This window comes from Opisthocomus hoazin, chromosome 9 (assembly GCF_030867145.1).
Source record: "Opisthocomus hoazin isolate bOpiHoa1 chromosome 9, bOpiHoa1.hap1, whole genome shotgun sequence".
Classification (NCBI taxonomy): Eukaryota; Metazoa; Chordata; class Aves; order Opisthocomiformes; family Opisthocomidae; genus Opisthocomus; species Opisthocomus hoazin.
The window spans coordinates 13,207,228-13,230,874 of record NC_134422.1 but is presented as its reverse complement, the minus strand read 5'-3'; the positions used below and the strand labels follow the sequence as shown (position 1 = coordinate 13,230,874).

General features: G+C 44.0%; 1 protein-coding gene across 5 annotated transcripts in view; it reads right to left on the bottom strand.

The window, feature by feature from the left end:
* SEMA5B (semaphorin 5B) overlaps positions 1-23,647 on the bottom strand; it is a 278,518-nt gene that overhangs the window by 198,162 nt on the left and 56,709 nt on the right. For 4 of the 5 annotated variants that reach the window (XM_075431115.1, XM_075431114.1, XM_075431117.1 and 1 more), the window contains exon 2: positions 3,720-3,942. The exons of the other annotated variant lie outside the window; for it this stretch is intronic. The gene's annotated coding sequence lies outside the window, so the exon portion shown is untranslated. The remainder of the gene's footprint in view (positions 1-3,719; positions 3,943-23,647) is intronic. 5 annotated transcript variants of the gene reach the window in all.

The following is a 23,647-nucleotide window of genomic DNA, read 5'->3' as shown; positions in this document are numbered from 1 at the left end:
AGATTAAAATTTTGTAATGCGTGCATTATAAGTCTGATGGTTACTTTAAAAAGCTGTTAGTAGCAAGAATCATTTCATCCAGCACAGAAAGACATCAATTTTTGTGCTGGAGTAAGAGATAACTTTTGAGGAACTAGCTGACAAATTACTTGACAAATTTGTCAACTACTTTGGAGCCATCAAGATGAAAGGCTTTATATAAATGTTGTATGATTTTTTATGTGTATATATAAAACACTTTTACTGTACTGTTGATAAAAGCCTGAGCTACAAAGGAACTCTTTCCCCCAGTTGAGAAAAGGCAAGCTGCTAGACAAATCAGCTCAATCTCTGCCTTTCAAACAATATGAAGCAGTATAACTTTCAGGAGCAACACCTCATCTGTTTTTTTTCCAGACTGCCTATCAGGACTCAAGCAGTAAGTAAACATTTGAAAAGTGTTCCTCTGAGAGCAAAGGTTTAGATTTGAGTCACAGGATCCATTGAAAAGAAAAATTGCTTCTGTGCATTGGGACAGTGCCTTCCCTTCTGAAAAACTTTATAAAAAGAATAAATGGAGATAATCTTTTTACAAGGTATAGCCCATATGGAAATTCATTATTGCTTCCCTTTAAAGAAAGTCACGATAGTTCAGAAAGTGAGAATGGGGTCACTATTAAAAACAAAAAAGTAGGCAGAAGACTTCTTAACAACTATATCCAGTAAAAGTACAGTTAAAAAGCTTTATCACGGTCTGAAGTGAAGCTCCTGTTGATGAGAACATAAGATAAACAAAAGAGGGAAAGACATAATAAAGCCCTAAATCACTAAGAGTATTTAACACAGAAGTGGGGTATATATGCCCAGAGATTGTTGATTAAATATTTTAAGGATCCCTTTCTTCTAGTACAAAACACTCACCAGAGTGGCTTCAGTGCTGCTGCTCCCCAAAGACTGCATTACTGCTTGTTAGCCCCGCTCCATCACTGCTGTGGAGGCACAGCTGAAAGGAATCATTGTTCCTGCTTTACAAAAGCAAAACTGAACCTCCAGAGAAGGTGAGTGGTTTGCAAAGGATTTTACAGCAAGCCGGTGGCACAGCTGGGGGAAAGCAGGAAGCCCAGCTTACAGGCCAGTCCATCCCAAACTCTAGTCCCCATTGCTTGCGATGTTTCTACCAAGAACACCATGGAGTCAGGATTTTAATCCCTGCCCATTCCACATATAGCTATGACTATTAATTTAAGGCTGTCACCAAAGGCATATATAGATATACATGGAAGACCACAGAGGCAGGGTCCAGGATACTGCATGAAGACAACATTTAGGTCTAGGTTCTACTTTCAACAGGTGTGCATCTAAATAAACTCTTTTCTCCGGTGGATTTATATTGGAGATGAAAATTTGACCCTAAAAGGCCTAAATTAAACCTACAGCTGCTTGGAAATCATTTTCCGTTGTAGTCGACATTGATCCCGAACTCAGTGTGATGACATCGTGTCAGTGTGGCAGGCACCCGAGGCCAGAGCATAATCCCCCACCATATGCACGCGGTGATACCCAGACAAAGCAATGCAAGTTGTGAAGCCAGACAGAGCGCCCTGGGTGATCGCATCAAGCTGCACACTCTTCTTTAACACTGATTAATTTGGGTGATCAGATGAGTCAAAGACTCGGAGGGAGATTTAGTTCATTACTTCTTCTTGTCTTTGGCTATTCCACGAGAAGTTTTAAGGGACAGAGGAGCTTTTTAGCATATAGTCATGATTCTCATTAGCATTGAAAATATTAATATGAATATGAAAAGAGTTGAAGGGGAGACAGAAAATAAATGCAAATATCTTTAGTAAATAAAATGCCTTTCCTCCTCCAAAGAGTACCGCTGCTGAGCATGTTTCCGGGCAATGAAGATCAGAGGAGTAAAACCCATTGAGTAAAGTTCGCTCTTTGCAATTGCTTCTAAACCAGACCCAGGATATTGTACGTAGATCTGCTCAGGAAATCTCCAACACAACTCTCTTCTGACAGTACAGCTTGATTTGTCAACATTGACACATCCAGTCTTGATTTCACCAGGTTTGTCAAAGAAGAGGTGTGAAGGGACCAAGCTTGTCTCGTTGGTCTCTGCAAGCACCCTGCACGACTCCCCGCTGACTCACGCTGCAGGGCGCCAGAGAAGCAGCTGACAGGGCCTGTGCTTTTACAGCACTAAGGGCTCCGGGCCAGCAATCCCAAACTTGCAGCAGCCATGCCATAAACCAAAGTACTTGCAGCCCAAGCAGATTTTAAGATCAATCAAACTCACAGGGCTTCTAGGATCCCCGATAAGCAGTCAAGCAGCTCTCACTAAGACAACATTCCTTGGCCTCTAGCCTGCCCACAGTACAGGAGGGACTCACCTGAGCAAGCCTCCAGAGCATAAGGAGCACACAACTGTTCCTTTTTCTCCAGGGACAGTGGCACTCGGTCCCTATGGCTGTGTATCTTTTTCCAGCAGCAGGATTGGGCCACATGTTCCTGTCCTCCCTTGTAAGATGACCAAACCTATGCTCAGTACACCAATCCGCAAATGAACAGCGTATCTGCGATTTCTGAACATCTTTCTGCAGACTGTTCTCTGCAAATGGCACCGCCTGATCAGTTCCTGAAGCCTCCTTCGCACCTCCTCTTTTTCAGAGGGCTCCCAGGCTGGGAGCTGGCTGCAGGACTGATACTGCCACTTCCCCTGGAACAACTTTGTGTGGACTGCTGCCTCTCTGCCAGACAGTCCAAAGGGAAACGAATCATCAGGATGGGACCAGACTGGTTATTCTGGCAAACTCTGTGTTGGGTCAATCATTCTACAGAACCAGAGAGAAATATTTTATATTTCTACCAAAAAAAAAAATTAATTTTCCATAAGGAACTTAAAAATGCTTTGCTATTTTCCAGACAGAAGCTCCAGAATTTCCAGAGTGGAAACATTTTCTAGTTTCAGAGAGCACAAACTGGGCACAATCTGTAAATAGTATCTTCTTGTAATGCTACAGTGGAAAAGCAATATTGCAAAGCTAACCCCTTCCAATGCTATTTACTAAGTCTGGGATATATTCTAGGACCAAACTAGTCAATTCCCATTCACCATTCCCCTCCCCATATTACATCCCATGTACCTATACCAAGTGATTGTGAAGTAGTAGGTATTTGTGTAACGATGAATTCTGGCTAAACACACCAACAACAGTATTTTGTATTTGAACTGGTATAACTAGGGCCTGAATGTGAGCTACCTTATTAGTTAAATTGTGCTTCCCCCACCTGCTAAACAGCATCTGCAAAAGTTGCATCAGTTCCCTGCACTGCAGCCGACACATTTTTTGTATCCAGATGATTACAGAAACCTACCCACTTCATACACAATCTGAAATATTAGGTCCTTGTTTCCAACAAAGTCAGGGGAGAAAGTCCCATTGAGTCTGATAACAGCGGAGTTAAGAGAGCCCTGAGCCATTTGGAAAACCCCACATCTAACGTCTGTCATTCTTTGCCTTGTCCAAAATCACAAGTAGGCTGTGGCAGCCTCAGAAACAGAGGCCAAGTCTTCCAGCTCCCAGATTTGTGCTTCAACAACTTGACATATCCTCTCATCACTGCAGCAGGAGAAACAGAATGATCAGAGACCAAAACCCCTCACACTGAGCAATCTGAAAACATCATGTTTCAGCACAAGAGAGACGTGTGTCATTCCATCACTAACTCACCAGCCCAGAGGCTAAGTCCAAGACAAATGTCCCGGCAGCAGTCCAAGGTTGGAGTCCCAGAAGGTAAACCGTCAAGAATTAGCGATGTAAAGGCTCCCTCTCAGAGGCAGTCCCACTGCAGTCTTCTCTGAACCCCTTGGACTCTGCAAACTTCCTTCTCTGGCATGCCTCTTTGGCCTTCTTCCTTCTATTTTTCTCATAAGCTTGTTTGTGGATGCTTTATCTAGAAAAAAAAAAGGCATTTTTTTCTTTCATTAAAAAGAAGTGTGCCTGCATTTGACCGACACAATAATGACATTATAAAGTCATCTTTGAGGAAGGCTCGCTCTGCTTCTGTCTGCCATTGCTTCCTTGTTCCTGAGTTATGAGACTAAGATCTTGGGAAAACAGCTCACAGCTTTCATGGTCAACATCACCTGCGCTTCTCCATTCTCCCTCCTCAAAACATTTTTTGAAACAACTTAAATGATCTCCTGCCTGGTCTGAGTGATGAGTCTGATATAGTCATCATCTCCGAAGGCCCTACTTTTCATCCATCACTGAGCAGGACACAGAATCCCTATTCAGTGTAAATGTGACTTGGTTTAATTTTTCTAAAGACCATTTGTTTACTTTCTGGTAGAGACTAATGAGTAAATATTATTTGGTAGGCTAGTATTTCATGAAGCCCAACTAAAATGAGGGCTCCAGATCACTAGATGTAGCATAAACATATGGTAAAAAGTTTGTAATCATCCCCAAGGCTATAGAGGCGTCCTGTGAGGCAGCCAGGAAAGGAACTGAAGTCAATTTTCTGAGTCCCAGTGTAGAGTCTTAAACATAAAGCCATCTTTCCTCCATATCTCCGCTCTTAGAAAACACTTTCTGAGTTTCTGCCTAGCTAGCAAATACCTAAAGCTAGAAGTTATCCATCTCCAGTATCAACTCAGTTACAATTTTAATTGCAATTGGTTTCCTAAGTCGTCGTCTCTTCTCGTAGTAATTTTTGCTGAAAATATAGCTCCCATCGCTGCATGGGCTCCATTCTAACCAAGCTATGCTGTTCTCTCCACATGTTTGGCACTGCATTTAAAAATCAATGTGCCAAATTCCTTTGCGAACTACTCTGATGCAGCACTTACATATGCCTATCAAGCACAGAGAGAAGCCAAACGCTGACCCTAAATAAGCAGATATATGAAAACATGACAGTGTTTCTTTGGCTAGAGGAAAAGAAAGATTACGTACAAAGCCTTTACTTAATTCTTTGTGGCTGTATTACAAAACAAGCAATTATAAATCTCCTCAGATTGTTCTAAACAGTACAAGTAAACTTTACAAAATGAGATACACATGCCAACATCACAAATGCTTTTCCAAACAGAAATGTTAGGCACAGTTACAGCACCGCTTCAGGTCAGTCCAGTCCAGTAGTAATTACAAGTGTTAAGAACACACAAAATGAAAACCAGATTCAGAGCAGAACCCAGCCTTTTTCACCTATACAGGAAACAAAGTTCAAAGAAAACCCAAGAAAGGGTGAACAAAACTGCAGAGAAGTAATGAAAATTCCTGAGCCTGCCCAATATGCAGAGCTAATGACGGCTCTGTTCGTGAGCTGAAGAGGAATGGCGTAAAAGATGGAGAATCTGCCAGACACTGACAAGCCGAGATAAAATGAAGAGAAACAGTTATAAAGAAAGACTTGTTTCTCCTTGGTGATGAACTACTCTGTTCAGCTACAGACCCAGAGCAGAGACAGGAACTAGTCTATGCAATCTAACCAAAACAAGGTCACTGACACCTGCTAAAAGGAGGGAAGATACTGGAAGTAAGTCCTTAGTTTAACAACATAGGACAGAGTTTTCTCATCTGACAAAGCTTCTCCTACTTTACACGGGGATAAAAAGGAGACCTTCTCTAGGGAAAGACCACCTGGGATCTGCACCCCAAGGAACAACCCAATGCCACAGCATAAAAGACTGGAGTTTAAATCTCCCAGCTGCCTAATTTAACCAGACCTCCTAACATTTGTCTTTCCCTTCTCAGCTGAAAGTCTAAGCGACACAGTTGCTGGCTATTCAGAGATGTATATATCTGTATCTTAAAAAGTGACCTGCAACTACTAGCACATTCCCAATTAAATCTGCTTTCTAATAACACATGACACCAGCCTGCCTAAGCTATATAAAATATCCCAACAAACTCTGAAACAACCGTGCTTTCACATTTTAACAACACTGAGGGCTGCCTGCATGAAGGCATGTTTTAGTGCTAATCACACAGCTTTCTGCAGCTCCATACTTCCTTTGCTCTGTGCAAATACACACATTTGTGGGCATTAATAGGGGCACCTAGGACCACGATTCAGAGGACTGAAGGAAAGAGGGAACCAACAGATCATTTCCTCTGACGTCCTGCTGACAATTCACCTTCCCCAGTTACACAGCCGAGTCCAGTAAGTGCTGCGCATTAGCTGATGAACACTGGTAATGCGCTATACGGGTCCAAAAAATATTCCTACGAAACATGCAGGGAGCATTACCTTTCCTAGGGTCCTGGAACAACTCTACTAGTATAAATTTTATGGGTTATTATTCAACAACTTCAGTGACTCATAGGAGGGATGGATTAAATCCATGATTGTCATTCTCTGACCCCAGCCAAAAAGATTGAGTTATTTCAGAAAAATGGCTTGCACTTACTCTTGATAATTTGCATCTACTTTCACCAGCCTTTACAGCTTCTTTCTTTGACATTTACTGCCAGTGCAACTGCTGCCATTGCTTTCACTGAACATCACATACACTTTATTACTAATTTTCAACTCATCTGCAAAGAGTAGAGATCTGAGAGCATCTGGGATGACAAGCCCCCTGAGCACCTTCCAAACTTATGACTGGAACAGAAACTTGGAAACCAAGGTATAGAAACTCACAGCTGGAATAAGGAGGCAGCAGCTAAGGTGGACGGTATATCCAGTAAGGGATGTACAGAACCAAGAAACAAAACAGAATAGATTGTGAAAATGGATTCATTTCTGCTGTAGAGGAAACAACGTCCACACCAGCGAAGACGGCTACTCCTGCAAGTATTTATGTGTTTGCACTGGGGAAAAAATCTTGCTCAGGAACCAGTTTTCAATCTGAAAATTTCTCGTAGCTGGAAACAGATAATTTTCAATTTTTCCAATGCAAATCTCAAAGCTTAAAGAAAGATTTCTATAAAAGCAATGTTTTCACAGAAATAAATTGATTTTCCAACCAGCTCGCCAACACACACATCTATAGTAGCATGTAACAACCGATGCCAGTATTTAGGCTGACCTATTTTCCTCGCAAAAAGCAACACTGCTTTATTTCTCTTTGCGACACCACCCATTTTCATCTCAAATAAGTTATGGAATAAAATCTACCATCTTCTCCACTCCCCTTGCTGCTGGCAGAGACCAATGCCTTAAGATTTTTTTTTCTTTTTCAGTGTGCAGTTAGATCCCTAGCAAGCTCTGCCCATCAGATTATTCCATTAACTTTCCAAATGACATGAGATCACAGTCTTACATTCTCTTCCCGATCATTATCAAGGTCTTGAAAAAATTGCATTAATTTTTGAGCAGCTCAAATCCTTATGAGAATTCTGTTTCTTAAACATGGTAATCATCAGCTGTGTTGGACAATATGAGCCATTTCCATGCACCAAATGCTATCATTTCATTTCATTTCCAGACAGTGCAAAACCCACCAGTTGGTGATCGTTAGCTGTTAACTGGGATCTCTGTGAGACCTCATTAATTACATACTTTGTGCCCATCAATATATTTAAAATACAACAAGAAATATCAACTGTGTATCTGTGCCACAAAGAGATAAACATTTTTATTAATCACTTGTCTTCATCATATTAGAATCACTGACTTAAATATCACTATAGTTCTTGCATTGTTCATGATTTCCAGTAAGTTTACATTGGAAATACATTTGGTCCACTTTTACTCAGATGTTCTGGCAGTATGCGTTTGTAGCCTTTTTTTCATAAAGCCTTCTTGGCAACACAGATGCGAGGCTGTTTTCAGACATGCTCCTAAAAAGTGCTGTAGCAGGCAGGAGACTAAGAGCCCATTTGGAGCAGCGAGACCTGTAGGTGGTTAATTAAGACCAACCGTCGCATTACTAACAGCCATCAGGTCAGGTCGCCTTCAAGGAAACAGTGGAAGTGGAATACAAGAGTAGGATTTTGAACAGACACCTCTGGGGTGTCCCGCTGTCTCCATAACACAGTGAAGAGCTAAGTACCTAAGCCCCACACAACCCTACGAAAAGTCCCCACCAGCCTTTCTACAACACGGTTCTGCCCAGCCACCAACGCCGTGAGGCTGTAAATCTCCATGGGGTCTATAAATCTCAGCCTGTACAACCACAGCACACTTCACTTTTTGTTTCGTACTGTGAAGCCACAAAAAAACTACTTTCTTTCTTCATTGTGAGAGATGAAAGAAGAATTCTGAACATGTACCAATGCTACTGTAGTGCCTGTATTCAAATACGGATTATTAATGCAACTAATGGTCATGACAGCCAAGGCTGACAAAACACCCCTGGGCTCCCCGGTTGAACCCACTGTATCAGGCAGGAAAGACTCAACTCCACACTTGCTGGATTCAGAAACCACAACATTTCTACCTAGTTTATCATAACGGCCTCATTAAGCAAACGATTTCTCTTTCTGCCTGCCCTTAACCATCTAAAAGTTTAGCCTCATTTCCAGTTTGAATTTGCCCTTTATTAAATTGAATTCATTGTTCTTTGTGTTACTACTTGCGTTATGTGTCATTTCCTTTTCCCGGTGTTAAATGACCCCTAAGATGATCATTCTGCCATTAAACATTTCTTCAGATGAAATTGGCTAAATTCATTCCCATTCTTGTATGTCCTTTAACGTTGTGGTCTTCCTTCGGAGACTGGTTTCTGAAGTCAAGAGCATGATCTTGGTGCATGATACTACAGGTGTGATCTTACCAACACCATAATAACACATTTGTAAACTCCCTTATCCTGACAAAGATGGTTTTCAACCTTCAGGCCTTATAAGTGATTTTATTCTTCTCAAACACATTAGATTAAAATGTGAGATGTTTTGTTAACTTCCATCCACAAATCCTTCTTTCCCTTCCTGCTTTCATTTCGCTGAAAGGCTCTGGTTCAGGCCAGACTCTCCCCTTGTGGCACCACAAACATCTCTACACAGAGTGACCTGCCATTAAAAATCCGTGGGCTCGCAGCACTGCCCCAAGCCTCGTAAGAGTTGGCGGCCAGGCTCACAGTGATGCGAGAGGCACTGGATCACGCTGCCAAACAGGGACGAAGTTAAGAACTCGCATGTTTTCCTGCAGCTGAATCTTGAACTTTGGTGTATGGGATTTATTGTGGAGGCAGGCACTGTCCAACATCCTTAAGGTTAATGCAGTAGTGAGTTTCAATTGAATTACCTTTCCCATCATTTGTATATTTTTTTAACTCAGTTGTATTTTTTCACACGTGTACTACCTTCTTACTTTTCACATGCAATTTGACACAGTCATTTCCTCGGCTGTGATCTTTTCCTGTATGTCCTTCTCTAGACCTGGACCAAAACCCACCTTTTGTTACAGAAAACTGCTTGCTAACAATCCATTTCTCATTGCATCTGTGTGAACAAATGCAGCAAATGCTGAGGAGAGCAGATTTTGAAGTGAATCAAGGAAGTAAATGAGTGTGGGAACCGGGGTCCAAAAGCCATTTTAGAAAGACATCTCTGAGCTACCTTAATAGGAGTATCCTGCCATATTTCAAAACAGCATTGATGGACAGAAGTAATAAAACTTGTCTGATCGGTTTAAGCACAGGCAGCCCTCACAGTTGCTTTCTGCGTGCGTGCACATGCACTCACGCGAACACAGGCTTCTTCACCCGTAGGATCAAACCTCTTAAATTCCTTCCACAACTAATTTGCAAAAAGCTTATAACAAAACAGGAGACCCACCTAGAAGACATATTCTTACAGTACACATATTCTGCCCTCTGAAGGTGCTAATTTCAAAGTTTTTTAAAACAAATATGTATATGAGTATAGATATAATCTGAACATCTAAATATATGTATGTATACGTACACAGACATTTATTTATTTATAATTTTGGCCTCACATGCCCCCAGAGAGCAAAACACTAGGAAATTCTTCTTTCAGTGGGGCCGTGGCAGCATGGTGAAAATTGCTCTGCTCTTAATTAGTCAAAAGCTCTTAAACTCATGGAGATATAAACTGCCAGAAGTAGAAATCTATTGAATGTAAGAAATGTGCTTGAGATAAACAGCAGGGAATAAAGAACAAGATGGCCCAGGGTTATTTGGCTTGACGAAGTTTTACTTTCCCTGGATCAGCAGCAGAGCTTTTAGTGTTCCTCCTTTACTTTTAATGAAACTTTTCCACAGAATCTCCCCTGTATCATGACCTGGGATTCATCAAAGCGATGCAACAGCCTATGTATTTTTCTGATTATATTTTCTAGAGCCAGTTTTACACAGGAGGTTTGTAAGTCACTCACCAGAAAGCAGAAGAGAAGAATCATTCCCATCTCTTTACTAAAAAGCCTCCAACCAAACAAAAAGCAACAAGCAGGAGCTCCATTTCCTGCCCTGTACACAGCTGTGTGACACCAGCAGTGACTTTTATGATGCCACATGCCCTGCTGAATGGCGTTTCACTCAGCTGACGCAGCCTTATTGGAAGGTTAATAAAGAGGTGTGATCTTTGGCTAATAAAGGCAAAGTCCATCATAAAGAAGATACATTTCAACTTGCAGGGAGAAAGAGGGGGAAAAAAAAGATGGGCAGGGGAAACCTCTGCTGAGGGCACTGCTGGCATGCTGTAATTTGCAAAGCAGGGATGAGAGGCCTTTTACGGGGTTTTGCTACGACAGTACCTGGGTCAGGCAGAGCCAGGACTTGCTCCAAAGCCCCCTGCAAGGTTCTTTCCCCAGAGCCACATGGCAAACCCAGAGCTTGTTTCCCAGCTTCAGGGTAACAGAAAACAATGTCCCAGCTCTCATCTGCTCCAATATTTGACACTACTTATCACTTTGATGGACTGTGTTGCAATTAAAACGGTAAGAGGAGGTTGCCAGCTTGGGAGGGCTTTCTTTCCCTGCAAGATGTGAAAGAAGTAAGGACTCAGATGCAAACCACCTCTGAAGAACATACATGAGAACATGAGCTGTACTGTCCCCGAGAGACGGGGCTGGGCCCCCACCAGGCACCAAAGAGCCTCCATAGAAAGCAGGAATCCTCACCTGCTCTTTCTACCACTGCCAAGAAAGCAGGAAGCAAAGTTGGTTTTTACTGAAGCAAATCTTCTTTTCACATGTGTGCCCATCTCTGGAGAGCCTAAGCCTGGCAGGCTTCTTCCAGCCTCCAGGAAAGCATTTCCAGCACACTCTGTCCTGAGACCCTCCCTCCCTCTGTTCCACACACACACACACTCAAATCCATCGAGGTAAACAAGTGATAAAACTTCGGGATTAGGTCTACTGACCTCAGAAGGAATTTTGCTCAAACAAGAATTAAGCCTGGAAGGATTTTGCCCTTACCAAGAGGCTTCTGAAGGTTTCCCGTATCAGAGCTTCAGGAAAATGACTTGTGGAATTTACATCCCTCTTTGCTCCCTCAGTCACTTTGGCAGCTTACCCTGGAGGGCACCGGAGCTGGCACTCAGACAAGCCGTCAGCTCACAGCCTAACAAATTATTGATTCTCTCCTCACTCTAAAGCAGACAACAACAAACTCCTGAATGCACTGCATCCTTCACTATCTCCCTCTGGAGAAATACCTGTTTGCAACACTGGCGGTGAGGGGGCACTTCCATCTCTGAGGCCGTGACAGGTGGATGGAGCGCTGCACTTCATATATTTCGTTCTTCTGCCTTCAGCCAAGGATTGGTGACTAGGGGAGATTTTGCGCAGAGTGTGACTTTCAAGTCCATGCTCAGACACAGCGAGACATACGTACAAATGTTCAAGTGCACACATGGAAAACTGATTGAATTTGGAACGCGGAAGGTGTCCAACAGAAAATGGGGTTAAGAGCTTGTTTTCCCCAGTATTACATTATTAAGAGGCAAACACAGTTTTCCATGCGTCATGCACTTAATGAGCTCCAGATTGCAGGATACAAAAAGATCTTGACATTGGCTTGAAGAAACAAAATGTTCAAAATGATCTGCATACATTGAGGCACTTCATCATACCTGGTACATCACCACATTGAGTATCAGTTTTGCAAAATTCCTGCTATTTTTCTGCAACTCCTAGCAATGTGTTCCAAGCTTTCTTGCTTTCCTCCTGCCGTCTCCGCTGCCCACTCACTAGGCATGGAGGTTGTCCCTCAGCCCCCTGGGTCAGAGGGGCTAAGCCTTCTGCTGCTGATGGTGTCCCAACTCTGCAGCCCCCATATGCTGAAATGAGCGTGCAGCAGCCAAGAAGTGCTGGGGACTCATCACTAGACTCATGTCAAGAGCAGCATGAAGAGTAGCACCTACTTCTACCTCTCTGCTTGTAGTCATCAGAGCAACTTTCTCTCGTGTCAAGGATGAGAAATGAGGGCATTTGATGGAGTCCATCACACACTGCCTCGTTGGGGTGTACGGGACAGACCCAGGAGCTGAATCCAGGAGCTGCAGCTCACGGGCTTTCGTTATATCCCGTATGCAATGCCTCCCACTGCCTCACGCTGCCTCACATTAGGATGACAAAAGGTCCCTTGGGAAAATTCTGCCCGCTCCCAGCTTAGAATACAGGTAAATCCAACAGCCCATCTATTCTGCATCGAAATGCCTCCTCTGCACCTGAAATCGATATGGTTTTCATGCAAATTTTTACTACATGTGCTGCACCAATTCTAAGCATTCATTCAGCCAACATGCCTAAATCGCTCTGAAAATGATATTATGGCTTCTCAGGTCAATGATCTACAATTTTGTATCTCCCTAAACACATATTTATAAACAGCACTATAAACATTGTTAAGGTTATTGTGTGAAACTCTTGTGCCATTTCTAAGTGTATTTTTTGCAAATGCTAATTTTAGCAGACACGTTAAACAGCAAAAAAATTACTTTTTGCTTCAGACACTCCTTTTCTGATTAAGATTGATATAGCCGAGATTTCAAATGTGCAAGAAATACTCTGTACCACAAATACTTTTTATTGTCCCTGTGAATTGTATGTCCCAATTTCCAGAGTCTGCTTTGCTTTAGATAACGTTGCCAAGTTACTAAAAAAAACCCACCAGCAATGGGCTGTTTGCATCCCAGGTCATAATAATGTATCCTGGTGACACTGAAACATCAAGATGTAAACAACAAAGAGACACAAGGACGTTGACCCAAGTGGCAAAGTCTAAAATATGGCAATTCCAAAGCAATGTGGTGTTTAGACCATTGGATACATTATCAGTAGAGGTACTTGCGAACTAGGTGCCAATTTTAGCATTTCTCAGATGAAATTGCAAGCTGAGTTCATACGGTGGGCTCACTGCAGAACAGAGACCTCTAACAGATGCAGATTCATATACACTGAAGAGGCTGAAATAATCACTCCTAGCCCCAAGGCAGAGAAATAAGAGAACATTTGTTTTCAATATTTAAATGGACTAATGCTACAGGATAGCTCGTCATTAATACAAACATATATAATAACAGGCAGAGGACAGCACTGAGACAGACATCTATTCTGGCTGGATGGTTTTGCAGCCTTAAAATACGGTGGATACAAATCAAATATGAGCCACCATTAGCTGCAGCAACATTTTAGGTGATGCACTGATAGTGAGACAAGGTAGATCGTGTGTATCTTTTATTGGACTAATATATAAGCTGTTGCACATGAGCCTCCAGGCCAGAAAAGCCTTCTGGGGGCTGGCAGCAGAAAGAGCATTTCTGGCCCGAAAGCATCTCCCTGTTTCGAGCCAACACAAAGCCTCCACCTCTGTCCATGTTTATCGCAAGCAGCTGAAAACGTGTTGTGCAGCCTGTCTGTGACAACCAGTCACAATGACAACCCGCACAAACCCAGCAGGTCCAGCAGAAAAGTCTTTACCTCCTAAGTGCTCTGTTTGCTTTTTGCACTGTCTCTATCCATCCAGGATATTTATAGAGCACGATCACTGGGACGTTCACAGCCCAGTCATGGTGGCTTGGCAAGTTTTTAAGCAGCACAGTCACGCAAGGAGCAATTCTTTGTGAAAACGCAAATACTTTCACCTGTCACAAGTACTTGGGTGTCCCTGGAACTGATCATTGCAAATCTCTTGGGCTTCCAGTGCAATTTGGGGAAGGAAAAATACTGTTGTCAAGGTGTTTCTCAGAGACAGCCAGACAGGGATTTGGCCGGGAGTGACTTCCATGTCTCTTCTGATAATGTTTCCATACAAACAGAAGGGCCACTTAGCAGTGACTGGAACAAGGTGTTTCCAGACTAAAAGCCTGCAGGGGTGTTGGCTGAGTGAAAAAGCCGGACTCTGAAATTAGGGACCGCAATAACTCAGACCCTGCTTAGGCAATCATAGAACCCCAAAAGAAAGACCACTTTATTGTTGTTCACTTAATGTCAAGACATGTGTGAAGCACAGAGGGTTTAACTGACTTGGCCACCAGGATCAGAAACTTAACTGTCATCTCTTGCATTTGCAAAACACCTGCTGCACCAGACCACGGGCTGGATTTTTCAAGTCTCTAGGAAGCACATGAATACTGAAATAGGGTTTTCAGCAGCAGCAAGACTGAAGCAGTCAGAAAATCTCTGGAAGCTTTTTTTCCTTGAGCCAAAACAATTTGGGAAATAATATTATTCTGCTGAAATTGTGTCTGAAAGGAAAAAAAGGAACAAAACTGGAAAACTTCTGAAAATGGGAAAATTAGACATGGAAAAGTTTGAGAAGCATAAGATATTCTGAAATAAGGTTTTGCTTCACCATGTTCTGCATTACGCATCTGAAGACAAATATTTCTTAAAACAAAGCTTTTCTGTCAATCCCAAACAAAGCTTTCTTCCCCCTCAGAATCTCCTTTCCAATTTTGAAGTTTTCTGGGTTTGTTCCTACTCAGAATAGGTGCAAACACTAAAAACCTACATAAAGCATAGCTTTTGTCTACCCCACAACTTACAACTGAAACTCCATTCCTCTCTACAGAGACAACCTAACTGAGCACTTCACCAAAAAACTCTCTTCTGGGCCTCTTGGTAGTGTTAGGCATCTAAGTTTGTGGGGTTTTTTTAATGTAAACTCAGCGGGTTAGCAAGAAATGAAGCCCGGTAGGCCTAAAGTGTACACCAAGCTGCATTTGCAGACAAGTCAGTTAGAAGCATAAGGCTATGAATAATCTGAGCACAACTCTCCCCAAAAAAAGCAAAAATAATAAAGGCAAAGGGGAGAGGGGAGGAATTCAAACAAGCAGCATCCCTATGATAACCACAGTGCCAGAGCATCGCTGTAGTGTAGCTGGGCTGTGGCAGGCGATAACATTCTTTCCCCAGAGGAACCTTTAGGTTTATGACAAATCAGGGATGATGCTCAACAGCTATTTGATGAGCTCTGCAACAGCTGCTGAGGTCTGCGTGCCACTGCAGCACAGCTGGAAATGCACAGTGCCGCAGCATTAACTGGATAATAACTCAGGGCTTGCCAAGCTCCCAGTATCACTAACTTTTTCTGATGAGTTATTTGTGTCCATAATCAGCTGTGAAACTCTTTAGGAAAGATGTTCTCTGTAAAGGAGGATTTATCTCAAAAGGAACCCACTGTCATTAATAAAGTTGTCTGGCCTCAAAGCCTCAACAAATCAGACTCAAACCCATGGCGCAGTCTTAAGGCAGTTAGATGTTTTACCAGTGATGGAAATTTAAGGAGTTTTTAAAAGAGAGAAAAAATGGCAATATATGAATCGGTGAACCTTTGTGTATCGAAAGGATGATTTACAGGGGGGGCAGAAGAACTACCACACACCCGGCACAGTATGATCACGGATTAAACATTTTACAGTATTGGAGAGCCCTTTTTGACTTAGAAAAAAACCCTAACAGTGCAATCACATCTTGATTGTAAGACATCATCTGCTCTGAGTAAAGGCTGGCACCAGCTCTCCCAGCGAGCAGGACCCAGGGAACAAATTGTGGCACAAGCAGTTCCAGTTCCTTCAGTCCTGCCGGAGAAAAGCTGTATCCACTTCACTGCAAGAAACATCAAACATCAGGCTGTGTGCAGCCACCCTACAGGGAAAACAAGGGGCAGAACCAAGCTTTTTCCTTCCCCTTGCTCTGTCATGGTGAAATGAGTCAGAGAAGGAGGAAATGCTGCGTAGGGCACAGTGGGGGAGTAGACTCTACTCCCCCTGACACAGGGACAGGTCAGGCCAACCTAGCTCTTCCAGTTCGGCTCTTATGTGTATAGTACAAAAAAGTCCCTGGCAGAGCTCTCAGCCAGAAGATCTCTCCTTTCCTTGAGTGATTGCTCTGGCCAGTTACGGGAGCGTCTCTCAGCTGGTGGTGCAGCAGCATCACAGTTGTCATCACCATTTCTGGAACAGGGACGCTCTGCAGCTGCTATGTTCTTGGTGAGCCCGTGAATCACTGCTCGCAAAGAGGCGACAAGGGAGGGTACGGCAGGTGAGGGCGATCTGTGGAAGGAAGGCAGGGGCACATTCCTGTCTTTAAATGAAAGATCAGCCCTCAGTCCAGACTTAGTCATTCACACGTTGCCACACTGACCAGTCTTTTCCTGGCCCACACATGCCAAAGGCATCTGCCTTAAGAAACGTAAATTCAATGAGAATCATTGCCTTCTCCTTCATTATACTAATGCCTAGAGCACGAAAATGGGGGGGGGGAAACCCCAGCAGAATCTTACTCTGATTTACATCAAATGCCATTTGTATTTTTCACTGGCTGCCTGAGGAGGGGAATCCACAGAATGAATATGGGGGATCTTTATCATCACCAAAGGGACAGAAACACAAGAAAAGAGCAGATAGGAGAGGATAAAAAGAGAGAAAGAAAGTATTGCAGAGAAGTGAGTTTATAGCTGTCTTTTGCTGGGCATTTCACAGGTTCATACCGAGCACATATGTTGAGGAAGGGGAGGAGGTTTCTACAGCTAACAGCGTTTTCTTCCAGAGGTTTCTACTGCTCCACAGCCGAGTCCCATGCACTGCTCCGTAACAGCCTTTTAGGCAAAGTGATGGCAAGACTCTCCTTTTAGCAGCATGGATTTTGCCAGCATTAGAGGGAAAGGACTCATTTTAATGGATCTCAGCCTGTTTGACATGCCTAGTCTTTTACTGAGGTTAGGGACAGAGCCCACACAGAGCTCAGACAAAGGCAGGGCATCCCCTATAGGCTCCTGCCCATATAGTTGTGTCAGTGAGAAACTGCAAGGAGCCTGCTGGTGCAGAAGCAGGAGCAACAATGCTGAGAAGAGCTGTATTAGCCGTATTCTCCATGGACAACCTGATGATGACTGCGCAGAGCACAGACTCCTCTTACTCGCCTCACGTGACGCCCTGGACACGCCACGCTGAGCTCTCACGGAGGAGGTGGCAATCAAGCAGAACAAAACAACATCCAGCCTGGTTGTATTGTCTCCCCAAGCAGTCTCAGTGGTAATCAGGCCTTTCATTCCTTTGTGCATGGTGACCGAGCAGGAGAAACCATAATTTTCAGCTCTCCATTTTATCCCAAGCCTTGCACTGGCCCGTCATTTCTTTAAAGCGCTGGTTCCTATAGTTACACAGAAATCAGTGCTGTTCCTGGTTCCTAAGGAAATGAGACCCAGAGTGCAGCCTGACTGTATCTTCTTCCTAATAACTTGGGAACTCATGGACTAGTTTCAATCCAGACCAGAGAAAAGTGGAGGTTTCCGGAGGAACTAAGTTCTTACAAACTTCATGAACACAAGCTCTGTAGAGGACATACATCTAGCAGCTCCATGAAAGGCTGAAATGTGAACTTCTGCCTTATTAAACTAAACCACATAGGAAATAGTCTTATATATGAGAGCTAACTACATTCATCAGGGTTCACAACCAACCACAAGACACAAATCTGCAGGAAACCAGGCTTAACTTCTTCCAGTATTCATTTGGAACTAAAGATGGAGAGAGAAGACTGAAAATCTGAACAATAAAAGATTAGCCTCCATCCTCATAAAATGTAGAAGTCAAAACAAAAAGACCCCCTAGTCACTTTTGCAGTTTTCAGGCTCTAAAAGACAAATCAAATCTCTCCAGGTCTGATCTCACAAGGTCTGAAAACCAGTCTGGCAATGTGACACTTAGGTCAATGTCTGCAGCTTAACTGTAATTAAAGCATGAGACATAAGAGTCCAAACCAGGGTAGAAACCTCTCTGCCTAGAGTACAGAAAGTAAAGCCAAAAAACCAAAATCAGCCAATTTAATTGCAGAGAAGCTCCCCTCCCCTAACATAAGGTTTTGAAAGCATTTGTTTCTAAGGGTCGTTAAATTAATTATCATGAAAAACAATGATTTTTCCAAAAGCTATTTTACTGCCCATCATTAATTCAGCTTGTTTGAACTGCTGAAGAGATGTGGATAGATAGGAATGGTGAACCTCACACGTCCTACATGTACCACGTCAAGGTGGTGCTATTGTAGAGCACCACAGCACCCTCCATCCCCTCACGAAACCTGCCTTGGGGACAAATCCATCCCATACTGTTGGGATTCAGCCAGAATCACCACTGCAGACCACGACTGTGACAAAGCTGGCATTTCTGGTACTGCATCAAGTAACATGGTTTAAGATGCTGGTATTTCAGGCTTCCTGAGCAGATCTATCATTTGGATCCCATTTACACTGTCACTGGTGGAGGGGGCACCCGCAGGGAATTAGAGCTCTGAAAATATCTCCATGCAGACAGGGCCAGTGAGGCCTCCTCCTCATGGTGATTTACTTCACTGCTGCAATGAAAATTCCTGTCTGGAACCAAGTGCCTGACTGCAAACTTACCACAGCTCCAGGGCTAGCAGAGTCAAAAGGTCACAGTATTTATTTGTTGCTCTTCTAAGATCACTTTCCCATGAACTTGATGGATTCTCAAATGCCTTCTATTGCACAGAAGACTGTGATTAATCTGAGGCTTGGTTCAGTTTGGGACCAGCAGTGTTTTCTTCGAAAAACTCATTCTTAAATTCACTCCTCAGATTCTTAGCAGTTTTAAAAGTGAACAATTAGTTTTAAACTAAAATATATAAAGGTCTTCTTTTTCTAAGCAATTATAATGACTGCAGAAAACAAATTACTGTAGTTCTTAACGTGATACTTTGCCCAGCAGAGGAAGAATTCCATGCTCAGAATCTTCAGCCGCTCTCTTTTTCCCCTCTCTGTGTGAAGACATGGAAGAAATCAGTTCTGCTTCCAGCCCTGCTAACTCACCTTCTGTGCTGTTGCATGTAAAACTTCAATCCCATGTGTATTTACTCAGCTAATAAAAGCATTTGTCTCTGTCTCTGAAGTATGGTATTATTTAATTTTTATGCAATAGAATAGAACATGGTGATTTTATACAGTCTCTCACATAACTTTCTCTTCTTTATGAAGCTGCAGTTCCTGAAGCCATGTTGTTACATAAAATTCTCATTACACACACACACATACAAAAGAGCTTTTAGTGCTCAGGGTAAGAAAGAGGAGATTGCAAAGGTGAATACTACAGGTTCAAAAACCAGATGAGCCCTAGCTAATCGTGTTACAGCAGTTTCAGGCATCCCCATCCCCAGATGTCTGCCTTAACCATTTGCCAGAGGTTACCACAGCTTGAAGCAATGGGCAGAGTAAAACATGTGTCTGCACTTAAACACAACAGCTTATAGCCAGAGAGCTCAGCTCATGCCCATCTTCCTCGAGCTAAAAGACTGCTTTTGCACAGGAGCTGGAGGCAGCACAGACTTATCTGCCCCTCTGCCTATTCTGCTGTGAAACAGGGGCCCCAGGAGACAGGGCAGGGCATACAGCTGGGGCCACATCTCTGGCCACAGGTTCATTAGACCTCATTTTGGACCCCAGCACTTCAAGCAAGCTGTTTTGGAAGCGGTAATGCTATTGCTGCCATCGGATCCAGGTCGGGTGTCCCTCCCCGTGCAGCCACCCCTGTCAGCCCAGTTCTCTTACGTCCCCTGTAATCCCATCCTGGCCTTCCAACATCCCTCTTCCAAACCTCCTGACATCCCCACATCATAAACTCTCTCCCACACCCCCAGCAAGGACTGTTACTTTCTCCCCATGTACCCTCACTAGCAGTCGGACGTGTGCCGAGCTGCATGCTGCCCCTCTGCCGTGCTGACAGCCCAGCCAGCAGCCAGCCACTGCGGGCCTAAGCTGACCGCTTCTCCATGGAGGCATTCACTTGGCTCTCTGTCCTCCACCCGTCCATCGTATCTTCATTTGCCAGTGGCAGTAATCCATTTCTGTCCCTTTTCATCTGTGCGTCAGGAGCCCCCGACAGCAACGACGCAGCGCGTCTCCCTTTGCTCTGCAGAAGGAGCCAGCGGATACAGACGTTCGCCACACATCACCCAGCCGCGGTCTCAACTCACCGCCTTTGGGTTTCACCTCCCCCTCCCCAAATACACCGCTTCACATCTAGTCCCAAGACTGCCTTTCCACCCCAAACGCTCATCAAAATTAATAAGGCATGAGGTCTTCTATGCTAAAACGGGCACACTCCCAGTGGGAAAACAGCCGTCCCAGAAGTCTCAAGCCTGGCAGGAAACTCCGGCTTTCCAAGAGCCCGCAGTTATGTGGGACAATGCTACTCAGCAACTGTTTCCCAGAGAAATACAGCGAGGGCCGTGACAAGGCCAACAAAGACTAAAAATATCCTAGAGTTTAGCCCACGCTCTACAAACTGTTTCATTTAACGTGCCATAATTAAGGCTTTTTGTACACACAGAGTGACGTACAGAGTACAACATGGTCACCCAACCAGGAACAGCGATGCCTAGGAGACACAGAGACAAGGTGACGGCAGTGCTGTTCAGCACGGAAGACAGACCGGAGTCTCGGGGATAAGAGTAAACTGAGAGGAATACCTCGAAAGGGAAAGATCTGCTCAAGGGGTGGTGGGAAGCTGGAGTAAAAATTCATCTGCTTAGCTGGATCCCAGCAATTTGGTGAATGTATCTGCCTTCAACATTTAAATTTCTCTCTCAGTTATGTGTACAAATTATACTTATTTGAGGCTGTAAAGCATCTGTTTAAAGCAAGCTCTAATTTGAGACATTTTTCCCTTTGATAAGATCTAATTCCAGGGTGCTAAAAACCAGACAAAAATCAAGAGCTGAGATGTGGCAAGATTTGACATTTTTCATGTAGCAGCAAGCCAGTCTGACACTCTCTCATGGATCCCAGTGTGCTGTTACTACGTGAAGCTCTAATGCCATTGATAATAGTTGAAGGATGGCAGTTATGTTTCAGGAGCCAAAAATGAAAAAAACTTGAAGTGCCTTTAAAGAAAATGTTATTGAAACCTCTCCTTTTGGTCCCTGAATTCCCATTGGGCAGACACCATACCCTTCAGCAACCCCTGGCTCCTGATTAATGAAACTTGGCAAAGTGTAGCAAAGCTATGCCAAAGGCAGCACAAAATCCCAAGTTTCTACAAATCCCAGAGGTGAAAATGCACAGACAACAACAGCACCCCGCAATCGTTTCCTGACTTCACTTGGCCACAACTTTGAGATAAGAACACTCAAATAGGCTACGCTTTTCCCTCTGTGCTCCTGACAATGGCTCCACATTCAAAGCAATCACAGCCATCTCTTGTGTACAATTACTGGCCTTTTACGGTCTCACCTTGTCTAACTTTCGACCACGGACCGCAGCTCTAGTCAGACACTACGTGCGTTTGCAGTAACTTTTCATGTAGTTGCCTGGATTTCTGGCTCCTGTACGAAACCTGCTGTCTGCAAAGTTAACAGGCATGAAAACATTGGATACAATTCTCACGTAAGCTAAAACTGAGCTTTTTGGATCATTAGTGTCCATAGCACCTAATCATGCTACTGCTAGAATAACTAAGCCTTTATGTTCTTGAGCTGTGAAAGCCAAACATCCAGACTTGCTGGGTGTTCGTGTTCAACATCACATCTCCGTTTTCATGCTTTGTTTTGTGCTTTGTTTCATTCGTGATTAAAAAGTAATAATCCACACGCCATATGATCAGAGAATCTATGCTCTGGATGGCTCCCAAACCAAAGCAGCGTCTCTCCCAGGGTCCAGACACACCCCTGAAGCAAGATTCAAAAGACAACACATACAGCAAGCAGCAGCATCCCGGCTTCTCGCCTACAAACCAGCAGCTTGGGACCATTGGCGCTCAGATAGGTCAGAGCAACACACTGCAGCAACAAGCAGAAATATCCCAGGTGACCTGAAACAGGCCAGCCTGGGTCCCAGGTCTCTCCCGGAGCAAGGAGGAACGCTTGTTCAGCCACGGCACCGCAGCGCTCGCGACACCCCACGCACCCCACGCAGCAGCGAAGAGAGGCGACCCGGTGTCGGGGAGGGAGCGCAACACGCTGCCCGCAGCCAAGGGCAGGGCCAGTCCTGGTTTGCTGCTGCGCTGTGGCGCTGGTTCCAGAGAGGCAAAGCCCAGGAAAGCTCGTCGAGATGGGTTTGCACTCCTGACAAGGGAGTCCTTAAAAATGACCCACACGGATTTCCCACCCCGTACAAAGCCACTCTTCTCCGTATCAACACGGGGGTGCGAGGGCAAATGGCTTGCTGACTGTGTTAAAGTAATTAACTTCTACGCTCTTTGGCTGTTTGCAAACAGAAAGCCTTTCAAGCAATAATCTTGAATGCAAGTAATTGACTTTTTAGTCAGCCAAAAGGGACATTTCACAAAATGTATCCTATGTGTCACGTATCATAATATGTACCACGTATCATAAGAAACCCATGCTTCTCCCAAACCCCTGCCTCAGTCCTGCTGCTCTTTCTGCATCAAATTTTGTTAGCTGTCCATGCCTGGTGGCAATTTCCATTGCATGTGATAGAGGGCAGGCGGTGTGCATGCACTGGGGCAGCAGAAGGCCTGTCGAAGACCTTTCAAGAACATGCCTGCAGGCACCAGTGCAAAAATCCCAATCCCAGTTCTGCTTTTGATTTCCTTCTCTGACCCTCGTGAAGTGACTTTGTGCCGGTTCCTACCTGTGCAGGACCCCAGTCCCCAGGGCTTTTGTGAAGATTAGCTTCTGTAAGGCTGTAGGATAAGAAAAATAAAGTATCTCCCTTGTGTTGCACAGCTGTCCATGTGGCAGAGTCCTGGGCTTCTCAACAGAAATGCAACCAACGGCCTCTGCAGCACTGCAACCGTGTTCTACAGAAGGGCTCCAAAAATAAGAAGAATGAAGGGCTTCTGGGAATATTTCTTAGCCAGCACCTAGAATGCTGCTGCTGGAGCTTGTGCTGTGCTCAGCTTTGCAGGATGATTTAGAAAGACTCCAAACTCCATTTTCCTGTATAAAAGAGTGAGACTGGGAAGCCAAAAAACAGAAGACTGAGAAGACAAAATGCAGAGAGAAAATATCAGACAGGGACTATAAATGAAATGTAAAGTGTTAAGTGTCTAAGGAGGATAGGGCAAGAGGGGAAATAATATTCCAGGTATGAAAACCAAAGAAAGCCAGGGGATAGGAAATGCTTATATATCTGTGAGCGAGCAGTAGCTCCTCTGGGATGAGATCTGAAAGAATTAATTCAGCTATGAAGTGGGGAAAAAGGTAGTGAGGAAAGGGCTGGTGTGGCATTTACAGACTGCTCAGAAAAGCCGTGGCGGAAGTGCTAATGAAGTCTACATTGTTAATTACTGCTGAGCTAGCCCCCTGCCACGCCAAGGTGCAGGAC